We start from the raw sequence: 20,150 nt of genomic DNA on the forward strand, positions 1-20,150 counted from the left end.
ACACACTCTCACTCTCACTGTCTCGCTCTCTCACTCTCACTATCATTCTCTCACACTCTCTCACTCTCTCACACTCTCACTTACACACTCTCACTCTCGCTGTCTCACTCTCTCACTGTCATACTCTCACTATCATTCTCTCACTCTCTCACACTCTCTCACTCTCACTATCATTCTCTCACACTCTCACTCTCTATCATTCTCTCACACTCTCTCACTCTCACTATCATTCTCTCACACTCTCACTCTCACTCTCACTATCATTCTCTCACTCTCACTATCATTCTCTCACACTCTCTCACTCACACACTCTCACTCTCACACTCACTCTCACACACTCACACTCTCTCACTGTCTCACACTCACACACTCTCTCTCTCACTGTCTCACACTCTCACTCTCACTGTCTCACTCACACACTCTCACTCACACACTCTCACTCACACACTCTCTCTCTCACACACTCTCACTCACACACTCTCACTGTCTCACTGTCTCACTCTCACTCTCACACTCACACTCACACTCTCTCTCTCACTGTCTCACACTCACACTCTCTCTCTCACTGTCTCACACTCACACTCTCTCTCTCACTGTCTCACACTCTCACTGTCTCACTCACACACTCTCACACTCACACACTCTCTCACTCTCACTGTCTCACACACTCTCACTCACACACTCTCACTCTCTCACTCTCACTATCATTCTCTCACACTCTCTCACTCACACACTCTCACTGTCTCACACTCTCACTCACACACTTACACTCTCACTGTCTCACACTCTCACTCTCACTGTCTCACTCACACTCTCACTCTCTCACACTCTCTCACTCTCACTATCATTCTCTCACACTCTCTCACTCACACACTCTCACTGTCTCACACTCTCACTCACACACTCACTCTCACTATCATTCTCTCACACTCTCACTCACACTCTCTCACTGTCTCACACTCTCACTCTCACTGTCTCACACACACTCTCACTCTGTCTCACTCTCTCACGTTCTCTCACTCTCACACTCTCTCACTCTCACTATCCTTCTCTCACACTCTCACTCACACTCTCTCACTCACACACTCTCTCACTGTCTCACACTCTCACTCTCACTGTCTCACTCACACACTCTCACTCTCTCACTCTCACTCTCTCACCCTCATGTCTGATGAAAGTGTGTATGTGTAGACAGCACTGTGGCTCCATCTCCCTGCCCAACCCCCCATTGTCAAAGTATCACTTTCTAATGCTACGTGTGGGATCTTTCTGTGCACAGATTTGCTGCTGTGTTTCCTCCATTACAACAGTGACTACACTTCCGAATGTACTTCATTGGCTGTAAAGTGCTTTGTGACCATGAGACCATGAAAGGCGCTGTGTTTGAATTGTCAGCTTGTCTTGTGGCCATTGTTTGGACCGTCACAAGTTGTCCAGGTTGGTCTGTATGTTCCAGAATCTGACCAGAGCAGGAGAAGACTTTGCAACATGGATTGAATGTGACGAAGGCTCAGGCTGTAAACCAACAGAGAATTTATTTAATAAGGAACAGATAAATAAATAATAATCAGTGGAAAACAGTCTGGTTACGGTAATTTATAGACTTTGCCGATCACCATCTACATGAAAACAATAAAGGCAATTCTCCCTGAACTTTTCATTGAAACTTCACCTGTAAAATCACCACCTTAAAATTCATATTACTTTTTTTTTCAAAGCAGTTAGTAAGTCCACATCTGCAGAGACATGGCAGCCTCTCTAAACATCTGGTTGGTAATACTGGAAGGAGCTGGCAACACTAAGGAGGCAGGGAATGGGAAAGAGGAGGGAGGGAGCGGCAATGGGAGAGAGGGAGTGGCAACAAGGAGGGAAGGAGGGAAGGAACCAGGACTATAAGTACCAGTGAGACAGAAGCTTGTATCTGGATATTCAGCTCTTCCAATATTATGGTGTGAGTGCTGCATGGTTTTGTGTAGAAGTCTCTTTGTGCTATTGTAATGCAGAATTTAACCCCCCCCCCATTCCTTTTAAACAGGTTCCTGTCCCCACTGAAGGAATGGACAAATCTCGAAGAGTCCAGACATTAATATCCGAAGCGCAGTTTGAGAACTCTGAGTACAAGACCTGGGTTTACTGGACCATCTGCTGCTGCTGTTGTACAACTTTGTACCACTTTTGCTCCAACATTACCATCTGCTGGTTGAATATTGTCCTGTGTTAACAAACTAGGAACAAATTAGGAATGTAGGAACAGGAGGAGGCCATTCAGGTGGGGAAATCCAACTGAGGGAAGCGCAATTTTAAAATTAGAGCTAGGCCATTCAGGGGTGAAATCAGGAAGCACTTTTTCACTTACTCCTGTTACTATGACAGGCTCGAGGGGCTGAATGGCCTCCTCCTGTTCCTATGTAACAGGCTCGAGGGGCTGAATGGCCTCCTCCTGTTCCTATGTAACATGCTCGAGGGGCTGAATGGCCTCCTCCTGTTCCTATGTAACAGGTTCGAGGGGCTGAATGGCCTCCTCCTGTTCCTGTGTAACAAGCTCGAGGGGCTGAATGGCCTCCTCCTGTTCTTATGTAACAGGTTCGAGGGGCTGAATGGCCTCCCATGTTCCTATGTAACAGGCTCGAGGGGCTGAATGGCCTCCTCCTGTTCTTATGTAACCGGTTCGAGGGGCTGAATGGCCTCCTCCTGTTCCTATGTAACAGGTTCGAGGGGCTGAACGGCCTCCTTCTGTTCCTATGTAGGAGGTTCGAGGGGCTGAATGGCCTCCTCCTGTTCCTATGTTTCACTGAGCCCAGGGTGACACTATAATATTGCAATTGGATGATGCGATGGGGGAACTGTAGGTTCCCTCCGAATGGATGGGCCGAATGGCCGTCTATATCTGTCTTTGTTATGAGGTGTGTGGAAACATGACATCAGAAAAACAATTTTAAAAATTGTGAAACCCAAGTGAAGGGCCAGTTCCTCCAGTGCACAGGTTTACGATGCAGGGAAAACATAAATTAGAGCAAAGGGGGCGGCTACTCCCACCTCTGTAACATCGCCCGTCTCCGCCCCTTCCTCAGCTCATCTGCTGCTGGAACCCTCATCCCTGCCTTTGTTACCTCCAGACTCGACTATTCCAATGCTCTCCTGGCCGGCCTCCCGTCTCCCACCCTCCGTAAACTTCAGCTCATCCAAAACTCTGCTGCCCCGTATCCTAACTCGCACCGAGTCCCGTTCACCCATCACCCCCTGTGCTCGCTGATCTACATTGGCTCTCACTTTGGCAACGCCTCGATTTTAAAATTCTCATCCTCATTTTCAAATCCCTCCATGGCCTTACCCCTCCCTATCTCTGTAACCTCCTCCAGCCCTACAACCCTCCGAGATCTCTGCGCTCCTCCAATTCTGGCCTCTTGCGCATCCCTGATTTTAATCGCTCCACCATTGGCGGCCGTGCCTTCAGCTGCCCGGGCTCTAAGCTCTGGAATTCCCTCCCTAAACCTCTCCGCCTCTCTCTCCTCCTTTAAGATGCTCCTTAAAACCTACCTCATTGACCAAGCTTTTGGTCACCTGTCCTAATATCTCCTTATGTGGCTCGGCGTAAAATTTTGTTTGATAATCGCTCCTGTGAAGCGCCTCGGGATAAATAAATGCGAGTTGTTGTTGAGAGTTCCAGCTGTTAACAGTTGGTGACTGGGCCAGGTTTATTCAGATCATTTCCTGATGATTTGCTCCTTAATTCACCGTATCCGGGGCAGAAGGTGCCGACAGCTGCCAGTCCTGCTGTGAAGTGATTGGGTTACAGTTACTCCCACCACAGTCTGTAACTTAACCACAAGGTGTCACAATAGAGGCAAAGATCAGGCACAGAACTAAAGGCACAGTCTGCCCACGGACTCCGTCCACTGCACGTCCACTGCCCACTGCACGTCCACAGCACGTCCACTGCATGTCCACTGCCCACTGCACACCCACAGCACGTCCACTGCCCACTGCACGTCCACTGCCCACAGCACGTCCACAGCACGTCCACTGCACATCCACTGCACGTCCACTGCCCACTGCACGTCCACTGCACGTCCACTGCACACTGCACGTCCACTGCACACTGCACGTCCACTGCACGTCCACTGCCCACTGCACGTCCACAGCACGTCCACTGCCCACTGCACGTCCACTGCCCACTGCACGTCCACAGCACGTCCACTGCCCACTGCACGTCCACTGCCCACTGCACATCCACAGCACGTCCACTGCCCACTGCACGTCCACTGCCCACAGCACGTCCACTGCCCACTGCACGTCCACTGCACGTCCACTGCCCACTGCACGTCCACAGCACGTCCACTGCCCACTGCACGTCCACTGCCCACTGCACGTCCACAGCACGTACACTGCACGTCCACTGCCCACTGCACGTCCACTGCCCACTGCACGTCCACAGCACGTCCACTGCCCACTGCACGTCCACTGCCCACTGCACGTCCACTGCACGTCCACAGCACGTCCACTGCCCACTGCACGTCCACTGCCCACTGCACGTCCACTGCCCACTGCACGTCCACTGCCCACTGCACGTCCACAGCATGTCCACTGCACGTCCACTGCCCACTGCACGTCCACTGCCCACTGCACGTCCACTGCACACTGCACGTCCACAGCACGTCCACTGCCCACTGCACGTCCACAGCACGTCCACTGCCCACTGCACGTCCACAGCACGTCCACTGCCCACTGCACGTCCACAGCACGTCCACTGCCCACTGCACGTCCACTGCCCACTGCACGTCCACTGCCCACTGCACGTCCACTGCCCACTGCACGTCCACTGCCCACTGCACGTCCACTGCATGTCCACTGCACGTCCACTGCCCACTGCACGTCCACTGCCCACTGCACGTCCACTGCATGTCCACTGCACGTCCACTGCCCACTGCACGTCCACTGCCCACTGCACGTCCACTGCCCACTGCACGTCCACTGCCCACTGCACGTCCACTGCATGTCCACTGCACGTCCACTGCCCACTGCACGTCCACTGCCCACTGCACGTCCACTGCATGTCCACTGCACGTCCACTGCCCACTGCACGTCCACTGCCCACTGCACGTCCACTGCATGTCCACTGCACGTCCACTGCCCACTGCACGTCCACTGTCCACTGCACGTCCACTGCATGTCCACTGCACGTCCACTGCCCACTGCACGTCCACTGTCCACTGCACGTCCACTGCCCACTGCACGTCCACTGCCCACTGCCCACTGCATGTCCACTGCCCACTGCATGTCCACTGCACGTCCACTGTCCACTGCACGTCCACTGCCCACTGCACGTCCACTGCCCACTGCACGTCCACTGTCCACTGCACGTCCACTGCACGTCCACTGCACGTCCACTGCCCACTGCACGTCCACTGTCCACTGCACGTCCACTGCCCACTGCACGTCCACTGCCCACTGCCCACTGCATGTCCACTGCCCACTGCATGTCCACTGCACGTCCACTGTCCACTGCACGTCCACTGCCCACTGCACGTCCACTGCCCACTGCACGTCCACTGCCCACTGCACGTCCACTGCACGTCCACTGCCCACTGCACGTCCAGGTGACAAAGGTCCCTCGGTCCATCTGATCCCATTCTTCCCAAATATCAAACCTTCCCATTACAGCATCTGGCTCTTTATTGAAGGAGTCCAGGGATCAAAGCCTCAACCAATCTTCCTGGCAACTAGTTCCAGATGTTGATCGCTCTGTGTCTGTCCTAAGCTTGCCCTTCACATTTATCTAATCTTATCTCTCCGTGTGTCTGTCTGACTGTCTGTCTCTCTCTATCTGTCTGTCTCTCTATCTATCTGTCTGTATGTCTATCTATCTATCTTTCTATCTATCGATCAGTCTGTCTATCTATCTATTTGTCTGTCAGTCTGTCTGTCTGTCCCTCTATATCTCTGTCTCTCTCTCTATCTCTGTCTCTCTATCTGTCTCTCTAAATCTCTATCTATCGCTCTATCAAAAGTAGTACTTAACCAGATGTTGCATTCCAACTGTCGCACTCTGGATGTCCAGAAGTTTGACCTTTGCGGAATCGCGTTGCACATCTGGCTCAGTGGGACTTCTGCCCCTCACAAAGATGCAACTTGATTCTGGCCTTGGGGTGGTTTAAATATTTTTGTCGGGGAGTCGGGGATTTGCAGTGCTTTCGGCAGCTCTGAGCTACCAGAGAAACTGTAAACTTTAATTTTAAAAAAGTTTGTATTTGGCACCGTGTCCAGTGCAGTTGGTCGCTCCGCGATCAATTCCACACCCATTCGGGTTATTAAAAGTTCAGTCATTTTTAAGGAAGGGAGTGATGGCAATTTTGAAGGGAGGGGAACAGTGCCTGAGGAAAAGGAGCAGCTAACTCTGTCAGTGAGCATTAGACCGAGTAAAGGAGCTGGGTTATGAGGAGATCTAAGGCCATTAAAGATAGAACTTGCATTTATATAGCGCCTTTTACAACCTCAGGGCGTCCCAAAGTGCTTTACAGCCAATGAAGTACTTTTTTGAAGTGTAGTCACTGTTGGAATGTAGGAAATGTGGCAGCCAATTTGTGCACAGCAAGATCCCACAAACAGCAACGAGATAATGACTAGATCATCTGTTTTTTTTAGTGATGTTGGTTGAGGGATAAATATTGGCCCCAGGACACCGGAGAGAACTGGTCATTGATGACTATATTGCAAAAACTCAACTGGTTCACGAACCTTGCCCTTTAACCTGCCGACCTTACCCGGTCTGGCCTACATGTGACTCCAGTCTACAACATACGGGTAACTCAGTTGTCAGGGCAACTAGAGATGGGCAATAAATCCAGCCTGGCCACACCTCTTAAAAAAGACATTTTAAAAATGACCACCAATTTACACTGTCATTAAACAAACCTCGGGGAGAATCTCCATGAAGGGAAGAGCTCAGAAGTGGACCTTGCTTAGGTGGCCCCAAGACTTTGAAATAACAAGGGTTAATTATATCAGAAGTGCAGGTACAACTCCTATAAAGAAAGAACTTGCATTTATATAGCACCTTTCACAACCTCAGGACGTTCCAAAGAGCTTTACAGCCAATGAAATACTTTTGAAGTGTGGTCACTGTTGTAATGGAGGAAACGCAGCAGCCAGTTTGCGCACAGCAAGATCCCACAAACAGCAATGTGAGAATGACCAGAGAATCTGTTTTTTAGTGATATTGGTTGAGGGATAAATATTGGCCCCAGGACACCGGGGAGAACTCCCCTCCTCTCCTTCGAGATAGTACCATGGGATATTTTACGTCTATCTGAAGAGGGCAGACGGGGCCTCGGTTTAACAGCTCATCCAAAAGACGGCACCTCCGACAGTCCCTCACTACTGCACTGAAGTGTCGGCCTAAATTTTGTGCTCAAGTCTCTAAATTGGGACTTGAACCTGCAACCTCGGAGGTGAGAGTGCCGCCCACCGAGACACAGCTGTTTGTCTCATGTAAGAAGGCCATAGAGGAAGGCCCAGCAAGATCCGCTGCTATCTCAGGCCCCCTGTATACTGCAGGTGAACGGGCTGCCTCAACCTCTTCAAGCACTGCTGAGTGAGGAGACGATACCTCAGCAAGGAAGCCATGGATGAATTGTGCCATCTCCTGCAAGCAGCCCTGCGTCAGAGGAGCTACATCAGCACTGCGCTGCCTGTAGTGATAACATAGGAACAGGAGGAGGCCATTCAGCCCCTCGAGCCTGTTCCGCAATTCGTGGCTCAACTCCATTTAACCGCCTTTGACCCATTTTGTGTTTCTTACAATCACGGAAGGAGGCCATTCGGCCCATCGTGCCTGTGCCGGCTCTTTGAAACAGCTGTCCATTTAGTCCCACTCCCCCGCCCTGCTCTTTCCCCGTAGCCCTGCAATTCTTCCCCCCCCCCACCCCTTCAGGTATTTATCCAACTCCCCTTTTGAAGGTTACTATGGAATCCTTTCGGGCAGTGCGTTTATCATAGACTCATAGACCTCACCTTAACAGGCATTGGCTGGAGTCTCGGCAAGGATCAGTCAGTTTGTGAATTGCAGCCACAAAACTACTGACCAGAGCTGACCCGTTTTGACCTGCTTGCAACTACATCAAGTTCAACACCGGGATGCGGTGGGACCAGGACCGACACATCGGGTTATTGAAAGACGCGACTTTCTCAGAGCCTGGGGAGAATATTGACTGCTCCACTGTAACCATTTCTACAGCGCCTTTTACGACCTCTGGACGTCCCAAAGTGCTTCACAGCAATGGAGTACTTTTTGAAGCGTAGTCTCTGTTATAGAGTCATAGAGTCATACAGCACGGATAGAGGCCCTTCGGCCCATCGTGTCCGCGCCGGCCATCAAGCCCTGTCTACTCTAATCCCATATTCCAGCATTTGGTCCGTAGCCTTGTATGCTATGGCATTTCAAGTGCTCATCCAAATGCTTCTTGAATGTTGTGAGGGTTCCTGCCTCCACAACCCCCTCAGGCAGTGAGTTCCAGACTCCAACCACCCTCTGGGTGAAAAAGTTCTTTCTCAAATCCCCTCTAAACCTCCCGCCTTTTACCTTGAATCTATGTCCCCTTGTTATAGAACCCTCAACGAAGGGAAAAAGCTCCTTAGTATCCATCCTATCTGTGCCCCTCATAATTTTGTACACAATTATGTTGTAATGTAGGGAAACGCGGCAGCCAATTTGTGCACAGCAAGATCCCAAAAAACAGCAACGTGATAAATGACCAGACAATCTGTTTTTTAGTGATGTTGGTTGAGGGATAAATATCGGCCCCAGGACACCGGGGAGAACTCCCCCCTGCTCTTCTTCCAATAGTGGCCGTGGGATCTTTTATATTAACCTGAGAGGGCAGACGGGGCCTCGGTTTTCAGTCTAAGATTTTCCAGAACGAAGGAAGATATATTTTTCCCTTTTTCCGAGGGACAGTGTTTGGAGATATGCCACCTGATCTATCTCTGGATAATTGAGCTGAACAGTAATGGGTTTAAGATGCTTCCTCTTGGAGCGTTTATTAATAGTCGCCTTTCAGGACATGAAAGTCGAGCTGCATCTGGTGGTAATCTTATTTCCTTTCAAGTGCGGTCATTTTTCTGCCATCAGTTTGAAAGGTTTGATGGAGCATATTGTTGTCAAAGGTAAAGAGGTGTATTTAGTGGGTTTGTATCTCTGATAAATGGTGTGAAGAGGGCAAAGGGATTGGCTGCAACTTTAAAGGGAAGAATCTGTTCAGTCAGAAACCCTCAATGTCTTTTCTTCACTGAAGATAACAACAATAACTTGCATTTATAAAGCACCTTCAGTGTAATAAAATGTCCCGAGGCGCTTCACACGAGCGATTATCAGACAAAATTTGGCACCGAGCCAAAGAAGGAGATAATAGGACAGGTGGCCGAAAGCTTGGTCAAAGAGGTAGGTTTTAAGGAGCGTCTTAAAGGCGGAGAGAGAGGTAGAGAGGTGGAGAGGTTTAGGGAGGGAATTCCAGAGCCAATGGTGGAGTGAAGGGTATGGGGGATGCACAAGAGGCCAGAATTGGAGAAGCGCAGAGATCTCGGAGGGTTGTAGGGCTGGAGGAGGTTACAGAGATAGGGAGGGGGGCGAGGCCGTGGAGGGATTTGAACACAAGGATGGGAATTTTAAAATCGAGGCGTTCCCGGACCGGGAGCCAATGTAGGTCAGCGAGCGCAGGGGGTGATGGGTGAACGGGACTTGGTGCGAGTTAGGAAACGGGGCAGCAGAGCTTCGGATGAGCTCAAATTTATGGAGGGTGGAAGGTGGCCACCTTCATCTGTATCTGTCCTGAATTCTCGTTACGAGCACCTGGAATAGTGAGGTGAGTTTGCTCCGGTTAGCGACGGTATGGATGAATTTGCGAAGGCTTCCTCTGGTATTCCTAACGACATTGTAAGTGCGTTCTTTTGGAGCATGTGAACAAGAGAAAAATAAAATCGTCAAACGCATTTACAATATTGCTACGCAGGGCGACAGTGAAATTTTTACCCCAGGGTTCAAAAAACGTTCATCATAAAATTGTTCAGCAGGTACTTTCTAGAGAAACTGTTAGGAAAACTCGGCCTCAGTTATAACTGTGCATCGACAAATTGGGGTTGATATTTCTTGCTGTGGACCACAGGAACAGGAGGAGGCCATTCAGCCCCTCGAGCCTGTTACACAGGAACAGGAGGAGGCCATTCAGCCCCTCGAGCCTGTTACACAGGAACAGGAGGAGGCCATTCAGCCCCTCGAGCCTGTTACACAGGAACAGGAGGAGGCCATTCAGCCCCTCGAGCCTGTTACACAGGAACAGGAGGAGGCCATTCAGCCCCTCGAGCCTGTTACACAGGAACAGGAGGAGACCATTCAGCCCCTCGAGCCTGTTACACAGGAACAGGAGGAGGCCATTCAGCCCCTCGAGCCTGTTACACAAGAACAGGAGGAGGCCATTCAGCCCCTCGAGCCTGTTACACAGGAACAGGAGGAGGCCATTCAGCCCCTCGAGCCTGTTACACAGGAACAGGAGGAGGCCATTCAGCCCCTCGAACCAGCCCCGCCATTCAATTAGATCATGGCTGGTCCATACTTCAACTCCATTTACTCGCCTTTGCTCCGTATCCCTCGATACTCTTACCCGACAAAAATCTATCGATCTCAGTCTTGAAAGCTCCAATTGATCCCCAGCGTCCACAGCCTTTTTTGGGGGAGAGAATTCCAGATTTCCGCTCCCCTTTATGTGAAGAAATGCTTCCTGATTTTGCTCACAACACGACAACTTGACCTGGGATTTATTTAATGGCGTATCTGAGGACAATGTTGTACTCTGGCCAGCGGGTCCCAATTGGTCCCAGCCGGACTGGACTCCATTTTTCATCTCTGAGGAGACTGCAAAGAAACTGTGAAGCGGGCGATTGTGGAGGTAATTGATGTAAAAAGAAAGAACTTGGATTTGTCCAGCGCCTTTCACAACCTCAGGACGTCCCAAAGCGCTTTACAGCCAATGAAGTACTTTTTGAAGTGTAGTCACTGTTGTAATGTAGGAAACACGGCAGCCAATTTGCGCACAGCGAGATCCCACAAACAGCGAGGTGATAAATGACCAGATGGAACACAGGAACCCGATCAGCTGTTTTAGTGATGTTGATTAAGGGATAAATATTGGCCCCAGGACACCGGGGAGAACTCCCCCTGCTCTTCTTCGAAATAGAGGCCGCGGGATCTTTTACATCCACCTGAGAGGGCAGACGAGGCCTTGGTTTAACGTCTCATCCGGACCAAAACCCCCGTTTCTCATCTGATTGTCCAGGTCTTAGAAGGTTAAGGGGAGATTTGATAGAGGTGTTTAAAATCATGAACTGTTTTGACAGAGTAAATAAGGAGAAACTGTTTCCAGTGGCAGGAGGGTCAGTAACCAGAGGACACGGATTTATGGTGATCGGTAAAAGAGCCAGAGGCGACATGAGGAAGCGTTTTTTTACGCAGCGAGTTGTGATGATCTGGAATGCGCTGCCTGAAAGGGCGGTGGGAGCAGATTCAATAGTAACTTTCAAAAGGGAATTGGATAAATACTTGAAGGGAAAGAATCTATAGGGTTATGGGGAAAGAGCAAGGGGAATGGGACTAATTGGACAGCTCTTTCAAGGAGCCAGCACGGGCTCGATGGGCCAAATGGCTCCCGTGCTGTACCCACTATGATACTATGTAGTGATCCGTTTTTTTTTAATTTAAGGTTCTCCAGCCCCAAATTCGTACTGAGAGTAAAAGGGGGCCTCTCTCCACGCAGGTTATCCCAGGGCGGACAGGAAGTGTGCCTTCTGGCACAGGGCCTGTTGGGAATTGGCGCTTCCTGTGACAGGATGTAGGTTAGACAGGATCGAGAGCACACCACAAAAAAAAACAAACACTCCTGTGAATGTCGTTCGAATCCGAAGGGGGAAGGAGAGCAGCTGATGGAGAGGGAAAGACCACCGGCCCTTTGCTGAGATCAAATTGCAGCGGATTGAATACGATGGAGCAAAGGTGGAAAAATAAGGGATTAAAGACGCCAAACACAAGCCTGAGAAACAAGACCGATGGAAGAGAACCTTAGTTGTCTTACCTGTATCAGCCCTGGCTCAGTGGGCAGCACTCTCGCCTCTGAGTTAGAAGATTGTAGGTTCGCAGTCCCACTCCAGAGACTTGAACACATAATCTAGGCTGACACTCCCAGTGCAGTGCTGAGGGAGGGCTGCACAGTTGGTAGGCGCCGTCTTTCGGGTGAGACTTTAAACCGAGGTCCTGTCTGCCCTCTCAGGTAGATGTAAAAGATCTCGCAGCCACTATTGGAAGAGGAGCAGGGGAGTTCTCCCTGATGTCCTGGGGCCAATATTTATCACACAACTAACATCACTAAAAAGATGATCTGGTCATTATCTCATCGCTGTTTGTGGGATCTCGCTGTGCGCAAATTGGCTGCCGTGTTTCCCTACATTCCAACAGTGACCACACTTCAAAAAGTACTTAATCGGCTGTAAAGAGCTTTGGGACGTCCTGAGGTTGTGAAAGGCACTGTATTAATGCAAGTCTCCAGTATTTAACATACAACTGATCCCAGTACAGTTTAGGACTGAAATGAGGAGGAATTTCTTCACTCGCAGGGTTGCGAATCTTTGGAATTCTCTACCCCAGAGGGCTGTGGATGCTGAGTCATTGAGTATTTTCAAGGCTGAGATTGATGGATATAGGGGAATCAAGGTTTATGGGGATTGGGCGGGAAAGTGGAGTTGAGATAGAAGATCAGCCATGATCTTATTGAATGGCGGAGCAGGCTCGAGGGGCCGAATGGCCTACTCCTGCTCCTATTTCTTATATTCTTATGTAGAATGACCATAAAGAAACGAGAGGTTTAAAAAGGTAAACATCAGAAAGGTAAACTGAAAGTTCTCGGCCAATTAACAGATTAAGAGATGGGAGCCTTCCAGCTGACTGCAATGCACAGCGTGATAACTGAATCCTACAGACCAGGAAGTTCCCAGGTTTGATCCCTGTGCTGTGCCGCCAACTGCAAGGAGATCTACAGCCAAACTCTTCTGATTTTCCCCACCTCTGCTTGGCGTTTCTGAAGCCTCAGATTGTTTCCTCTCCGCTCGCTGACTCTTCCATTGGGAATTAAGCCATGGCTGCGGTGCAATCTGCAAGGGTTGAAAGGAAATTCTGAGCTGGAAGGGGTTAAACCACACTCCACCAGTGCGTGTGAGCTGAGAGAATTCTTTATTGTGCACATTCTGCTCTTTTTGAAAAGCGCAGAGAACAGGAAGGTGGGCTTTGGCCTTGACTCAGGAAGCCAGTCTGTTGTGTTACCGCTGGCCAGCTGAGCAGCAGCTCTGCGATTGAGCACAGGTCTGGCTTCCTCTGGGCTGGGCTCGTCCCTCACAGCCAAAAGCTTCCGACTCCCAGTCCTAAAGCTGTTACTTTAGATATACTGCAGACGTAGGCAGAAAAAAATATCCCAGGAGAACAAGAAGTGGGTTTTCTGCCTGGTTTGAATCCCAGCACAGAACTGCAGTACAATGTTCCAATCCCTTCCTGTCCATTGTCGAGATGTGGGCGTCGCTGGCAAGGCCGGCATTTATTGCCCATCCCCGAGCTGCCCTGAGAAGGTGGAGGTGGGCCCACTTCTTAAACCACTGCATGTAGCAGTGTGAGACAACGCAATGGCTCACTAGGCCACTTCAGAGGGCAGTGAAGAGTCAACCATGTCAGTGTGGGACTGGAATCATACATGGGCCCAGACTGGGTAAGGACGGCAGGTTTCCTTCCCTAAAGGACATTAGTATTAATCTCACTGCCCCACTCTCTCCCCATAGCCCTGTATCAATCCCAAACTAATCCCACTGCCCCGCTCTCTCCCCATAGCCTTGTATCAATCCCCAAACTAGTCCCACTGCCCCGCTCTCTCCCCATAGCCCTGTATCAATCCCAAACTAATCCCACTGCCCCACTCTCTCCCCATAGCCCTGTATCAATCCCAAACTAATCCCACTGCCCCACTCTCTCCCCATAGCCCTGTATCAATCCCCAAACTAATCCCACTGCCCCACTCTCTCCCCATAGCCCTGTATCAATCCCAAACTAATCCCACTGCCCCACTCTCTCCCCATAGCCCTGTATCTTGCTCTGCCTCTCATGTTTCTCTAATTTTTCCTTAAAAGATGCAATGGTTTCTGCCTCAACCATTCCCTGAGGCAAACCGTTCCATGCACCAACATCCCTCCGTGGAAAGAAATTTCTCCTCACCTCTCTCCTCACTCTCTTAATGACAAGTTCAAATTGATGATCCCTCGTCACAGACCCCCCCACTCCGTAACCAAAGGAAATAATCCTTCCTTATCCACTCTATCAAAACCCCTTCATCACTTTAAAATCTTCTATTAAATCTCCTTTCGGCCTTCTCTGTTCCAGTACAAATAATTCCAGTCCCTCAAGTCTCTCCTCATAGCCATCGTTTGCCATCCCTGGAATAATCCACATCTTGTGACAATGACATATCAACAACATTAACTTGCATTTATACAGCGCCTTTGATGGAGTAAATCGTCCCAAGGTGCTTCACAGGACCGTAATCAGACAAAAACTGACACCGAGCCCCATAAGGAGACACCATAAGACCATAAGACCATAAGAGATAGGAGCAGGAGTAGGCCATTCGGCCCCTCGAGCCTGCTCCGCCATTCAATGAGATCATGGCTGATCTGATTTTTACCTCAACTCCACTTTCCCGCCCTTTCCCCATATCCTTTGACTCCCTCGCTGATCAAAAATTCGTCTTAACTCAGCCTTGAATGTATTCAATGACTCGGCCTCCACAGCTTTTTGGGGTAAAGAATTCCAAAGATTCACGACCCTCCGGGAGAAGAAATTCCTCCTCATTTTAAGGAGGAGAGACAGAGGGGGAATTCCAGAGCTTAGGGCCTAGGCAGCTGAAGGCACGGCCGCCAATGGCGGGGCAAAGGAAGTGGGCCAGAATTGGAGAAAGGCAGAGGTCTCAGAGGGCTGTCGGAGGTTACAGAGATAGGGAGGGATTTGAACACAAAGCTAATCTCAGCACTGGATCGACTCTGGCCTGTGTGGCTCGGCTGGGTATTGGACAGTGCGATAACCCACCCAGCCAAATGGGGAGCTCAAGTTTCACTTTTAGTTTTTCCGCCTTTGTTCTTGTGCCTTATTTTTCCTTTGGTTTCCATCTTCAGGGAATAATGCTTTGAACTTATAAACAGGAGGAGTGTGGTAATGTGTCCATCCCCCCGGGGCTTGGCAGGTGCAGCAAACAGGACAAAACGGTCCAAAAATTTCTCAGCACCTCCACCCGCCAATGAGTCACACGAGGAAATATTCATCAAGGCTGTGAAAAAAAAACTCTGTGTTTTTGTTTAATTTTTATCAATGACTGCATTGTTGACACTTTAACAAAGTCCTTGTTTCCTTCACAGCTCTATGCACCTATTATTCTGCAGGTTTGGGTTTAAAACACTGAATTCCCTCTGCTCCACACACTCTACAGGTGCGCGTCTCATCAGCTCATTCCTTGCAGCTACACAAACGAAAGAATGAAAGAGAGAGAGAGAGAGAAAGAAAAGCATTTATATAACGCCTTTCACAACCCTAGGACACCCCAAAGTGCTTTACAGTAATTTTGAAGTGTAATCATTGTTGCAATGTAGGAAACGCAGCAGCCAATTTGCGCACAGCAAGATCCCACAAACAGCAATCATCTGTTTTTTTTTAGTGATGTTGGTTGAGGGATAAATATTGGCCCCAGGACACCGGGGAGAACTCCACCTGCTGTTCTTTGAATAGTGGCTGTGAGATATTTTATGTCTACCTGAGAGGGCAGATGGGGGCCTTGGTTTAATGTCCCTTCTGAAAAACTGCACCTCTGACAGTGCAGCACTCCCTCAGTACTGGCACTGGGAGTGTCAGTCGGGATTTTGTGCTCAAGTCCTATGGAGTGAGACATGAACCCAGGATCTTCTGCCTCGGGTGAGAGTGCTGCCCACTGAGCCACGGCTGGCAGCCTGATGCTCAGAATATCTTCAGCCCATCCTTCATAGGAACATAGGACCAGGAGGAGGCCAATCAGGCCCTCGAGCCTGTTCCGCTATTCAATTAGATTGTGGCTGATCTGCACCTCAGTTCCATTCACCTGCCTTAGCTCCACATCCCTTAACTCTCTTACCCAACAAAAATCTATCTATTTCTCTCTTGAAAGTTTTCAACTGACCCCCAGCATCCACAGCCTTTTGGGGGAGAGAGTTCCAGATTTCCACTCCCCTTTGTGTGAAAATGTCCTTCCTGATTTCACTCCTGAACGGCCTGGCTCTAATTTTAAGGTTATGCCCCTTATTCTGGATTCCCCCCCATCAGAGGAAATTGTTTCTCTCTATTTACCCTATCAACTCCATTTATCATTTTAAACACCTCGATTAGATCACCCCTCAACCTTCTGCACGCAAGGGAATACAAGCCCAGTCTATGCATCCTGTCCTCAGAATTTAACCCTTTTAGCCCTGGTATCATTCTGGTGAATCTGCGCTGCACCCCCTCCAAGGCCAATATATCCTTCCTGAGGTGCGGTGCCCAGAACTGAACGCAGTCTCCAGATGGGGTCTGACCAGGGCTTTGTGCAATTGTAGCCTCGCTTCCTTACTTTTGAATTCCAAACCCCTTGAGATAAAGGCCAATATTCCATTAGCCTTTTTGTTTACTTTTTGTACTTGTGCACTAGCTTTTACTGATTTGTGTACATGGACTCCTAAATCTCTCTGCTCCTCCACAACTCCTAGTCTCTCAATTTGTCTTGTTTTGGATCGAAGGTGGATGACCTCACATTGAACTCCATCTGCCATAGTTTTGCCCACTCACTTAATCTGTCTACGTCCCTTTGTAACTTCCTGCTCTCATCTACGCAATTTACTGCCCTAAGCTCTGGAATTCCCTCCCTAAACCTCTCTACCTCTCTCTCCTCCTTTAAGATGCTCCTTAAAACCTACCTCTTTGACCAAGCTTTTGGTCACCTGTCCCTAATATCTCCTTATGTGGCTCGGTGTCACATTTTGTTTGATAATCGCTCCTGTGAAGTGTTGGGATGTTTTACTACATTAAAGGCGCTATATAAATGCAAGTAGTAGTAGTAGTAGTAGTAGTAGTAGTAGTTGTTGTTGTTGTTGTTGTTGTGCTGTGCCTCCTAATTTAGTGTCATCAGCAAACCTGAATATACAACTCTCTATTCCTTCCTCCAAGTCATTAATTAATATGGTGAAAAGCTGAGATCCCAAAACAGATCCCTGGAGAACACCATGTGTCACATCCCGCCAATCAGAGAACAAACCCATTATCCCTACTCTCTGTCTCCGACCTCCCAACCGATTCCCAGCCCATGTCACAGCATCACCTCCGATTCCGTGCGCTCTCATTTTTGCTAATAATCTCTCGTGTGGAACCTTGTCAATTGTTTCCTGGAAGTCCAGTTGGACAATATCCACGGACACTCCCCTAAGCCCCGTGTCAGTGTCCTCCTCAAAGTATTCCGCTAGATTAGTCAGATATGACCCACCCTGCACAAATCCACGCTGACTCTCTTTGATCAGCTCATATTTCTCCGAGTGCTCAGTCACACTCTCTCTAATGATAGATTCCAGTAACTTCCCCACAACTGACTGTAAGCCGGTGGGTCTGTTATTACTTTGTTTCTCCCTCTCTCCCTTCTTAAATAATGTCAAAGAAATCTGACGACCGTTCAGTCATTCTGCAAGAAAACTGGTCTGGAGAGGAACGTCAATAAAGACAGTCGGTTCCAAGAACAAGACCTTTCTACACAACCACCCGGAGAAACAGTCAATGAATGGTCTGTCCATTCGAGTCCATCTGTATTACTTGACGGGCTAACTGCTGCTTCACGTGCTGTCTGGGGCCACATTTGTGGTTGGTTGTATCTGGGATTCAGTGCTGGTGCCTCACCTTCGCTCGCTGTTCGGATGAGACGTTAAACCGAGGCCCCGTCTGCCCTCTCAGGTGGACGGAAAAGATCCCACGGCCACTGTTTCGAAGAAGAGCAAGGGGGGAGTTCTCTCCGGTGTCCTGGCCAAAATTTATCCCTCAACCAACATCACTAAAAACAGATTATCTGGTCATTATCTCATTGCTGTTTGTGGGATCTTGCTGTGTGCAAATTGGCTGCCGCGTTTCCTACACTTCAAAAATCCTTCATTGGCTGTAAATGCTCCTTGGGGTGTTCTGAGGTTGTGAAAGGTGTGGTAGAAATGCAAAGTCTTTCTTTCTTCTTCTTTTCTCAGTAAAAGAAGGTAACAGACTGCCAGGTCTCAGCCGTGGCTCAGTGGGTCGCACTCTTTACACTGAGTCAGTAGGTTGTGGGTTCAAGTCCCACTTCAGGACTTGTAGCACATAATCTAGGCTGACACCCTCAGTGCTCAATACCGAGGGAGTACCGCACTTTCAGTAGGTGCTGTCTCTCGGCTGAGAGGTTAAACCCAGGACACGTCTGCCCTCTCAGGTGGACATAAAAGATCCCATGAGCCACTATTTGAGGAAGGGCCGGGGGGAGTTCTCCCCAGTGTCCTGGGGCCAATATTTATCCCTCAACCAACATCATTAAAAACAGATAATTTGGTCATTGATCACTTGCTGTTTGTGGGATCTTGCTGTGCGCAAATTGGCTGCCGCGTTTTCCACATTACAACAGTGATTACACTTCATAAAAAGTACTTCATTGGCTGTAAAGCGCTTTGGGACGTCCTGAGGTTGTGAAAGGCGCTGTTGGTTCGTTCTTTCTCTACGGCGGGAATGTGTGGAAGGGCTGTGGATTTCTGTCATGCCCCGTTTCCGTACTTTTACTGAACGCCCTCTCTTGTAGCTGTGCCAGGGTAATTGACTTTCCCACGCGAGGTTATCACCCACTGATCATCACAGTGAATCAACTTGTCCTCTACCCAAAGTGGAAATGGCCACTTAGCCCTAGGAAAGAGGGGTTTTGATTGAGTAAATAGGGAGAAACTATTTCCACTGCAGGATGGTCAGTAACCAAGGTAATTGGCAAAAGAGCCAGGGGGGAGATGAGGAGAAATGTTTTTACGCAGCGAGTTGTGATGATCTGGAATGCGCTGCCTGAAAGGGCGGTGGAAGCAGATTCAATAATAACTTTCAAAAGGGAATTGGATAAATGCTTGAAGGGGAGAAAATGTGCAGGGCGATAGGGGAAAGAGCAGGGGGGATGTGGGACTAATTGGATAGTTCTTTCAAAGAGCTGGTACAGGCACGATGGGCCGAATGGCCTCCTTCTGTGCTGTAAGATTGTGTGATTCTAAAGAGAGCTCAGCAACTGGAGAAAAGAGGACAAAAATAAACTGAACGTTGCCTCCGCTGTGGCTCTGACCTGGACTGATATTCATTCACATTTTTCTGAGCCTGCCCATTGGACAGAGGCCTTGCAAGCAATCTGTGAATTGCTGGGAGAGATATTTTTAGTTACGATGAAAGGAACAATATCCTGTTGATCAAAACTGCTAAAAATAAAATCTACGTGGTATCTCCCTTAATAGTTTCAGTCCAAAACTTCCTTTCCCGATAGACGTGGAATGATTCAAACAGATGAGATCTTAAGAAATTGATTCCAGATATATAGTCGCTAGTGGCATTTAACCAGCCACTAGTTGCTTCACACCAGAACTACAGGGATGATTCCATTAACATTTTACCAACTCTGTTCTGTCTCTGTTGCTTCCTGCCCTCCTCTCCCCTCCCCCAGCCTAGTTGGCCAGGTCTGTTCTCCATTCTCTTCCTCCAATGTACCTGCTCCTCTCTCCTGATGCCCGTCTCTGCTCTCTGGTCATGTCCCTGGTGAGCCACACTGACATTTCCTGTTCCCATTCTCTCCCAATACTGTGGCTAACAACCTCTGACCTGAATCCCCCCTCCCCTACCCAATTTTTTTCTAATTCATTCTCGGGGATGTGGGCGTCGCTGGCAAGGCCGGCATTTATTGCCCGTCCCCGGTTGCCCTGAGAAGGTGGTGGTGGGCCTTCTTCTTGAACCGCTGCAGCCCCATGTGGGTGAAGGTGATTCTTATCAGTTGGTAAAA

Source organism: Heptranchias perlo, chromosome 14 (genome assembly GCF_035084215.1).
Source record: "Heptranchias perlo isolate sHepPer1 chromosome 14, sHepPer1.hap1, whole genome shotgun sequence".
In the NCBI taxonomy this organism is placed as follows: domain Eukaryota; kingdom Metazoa; phylum Chordata; class Chondrichthyes; order Hexanchiformes; family Hexanchidae; genus Heptranchias; species Heptranchias perlo.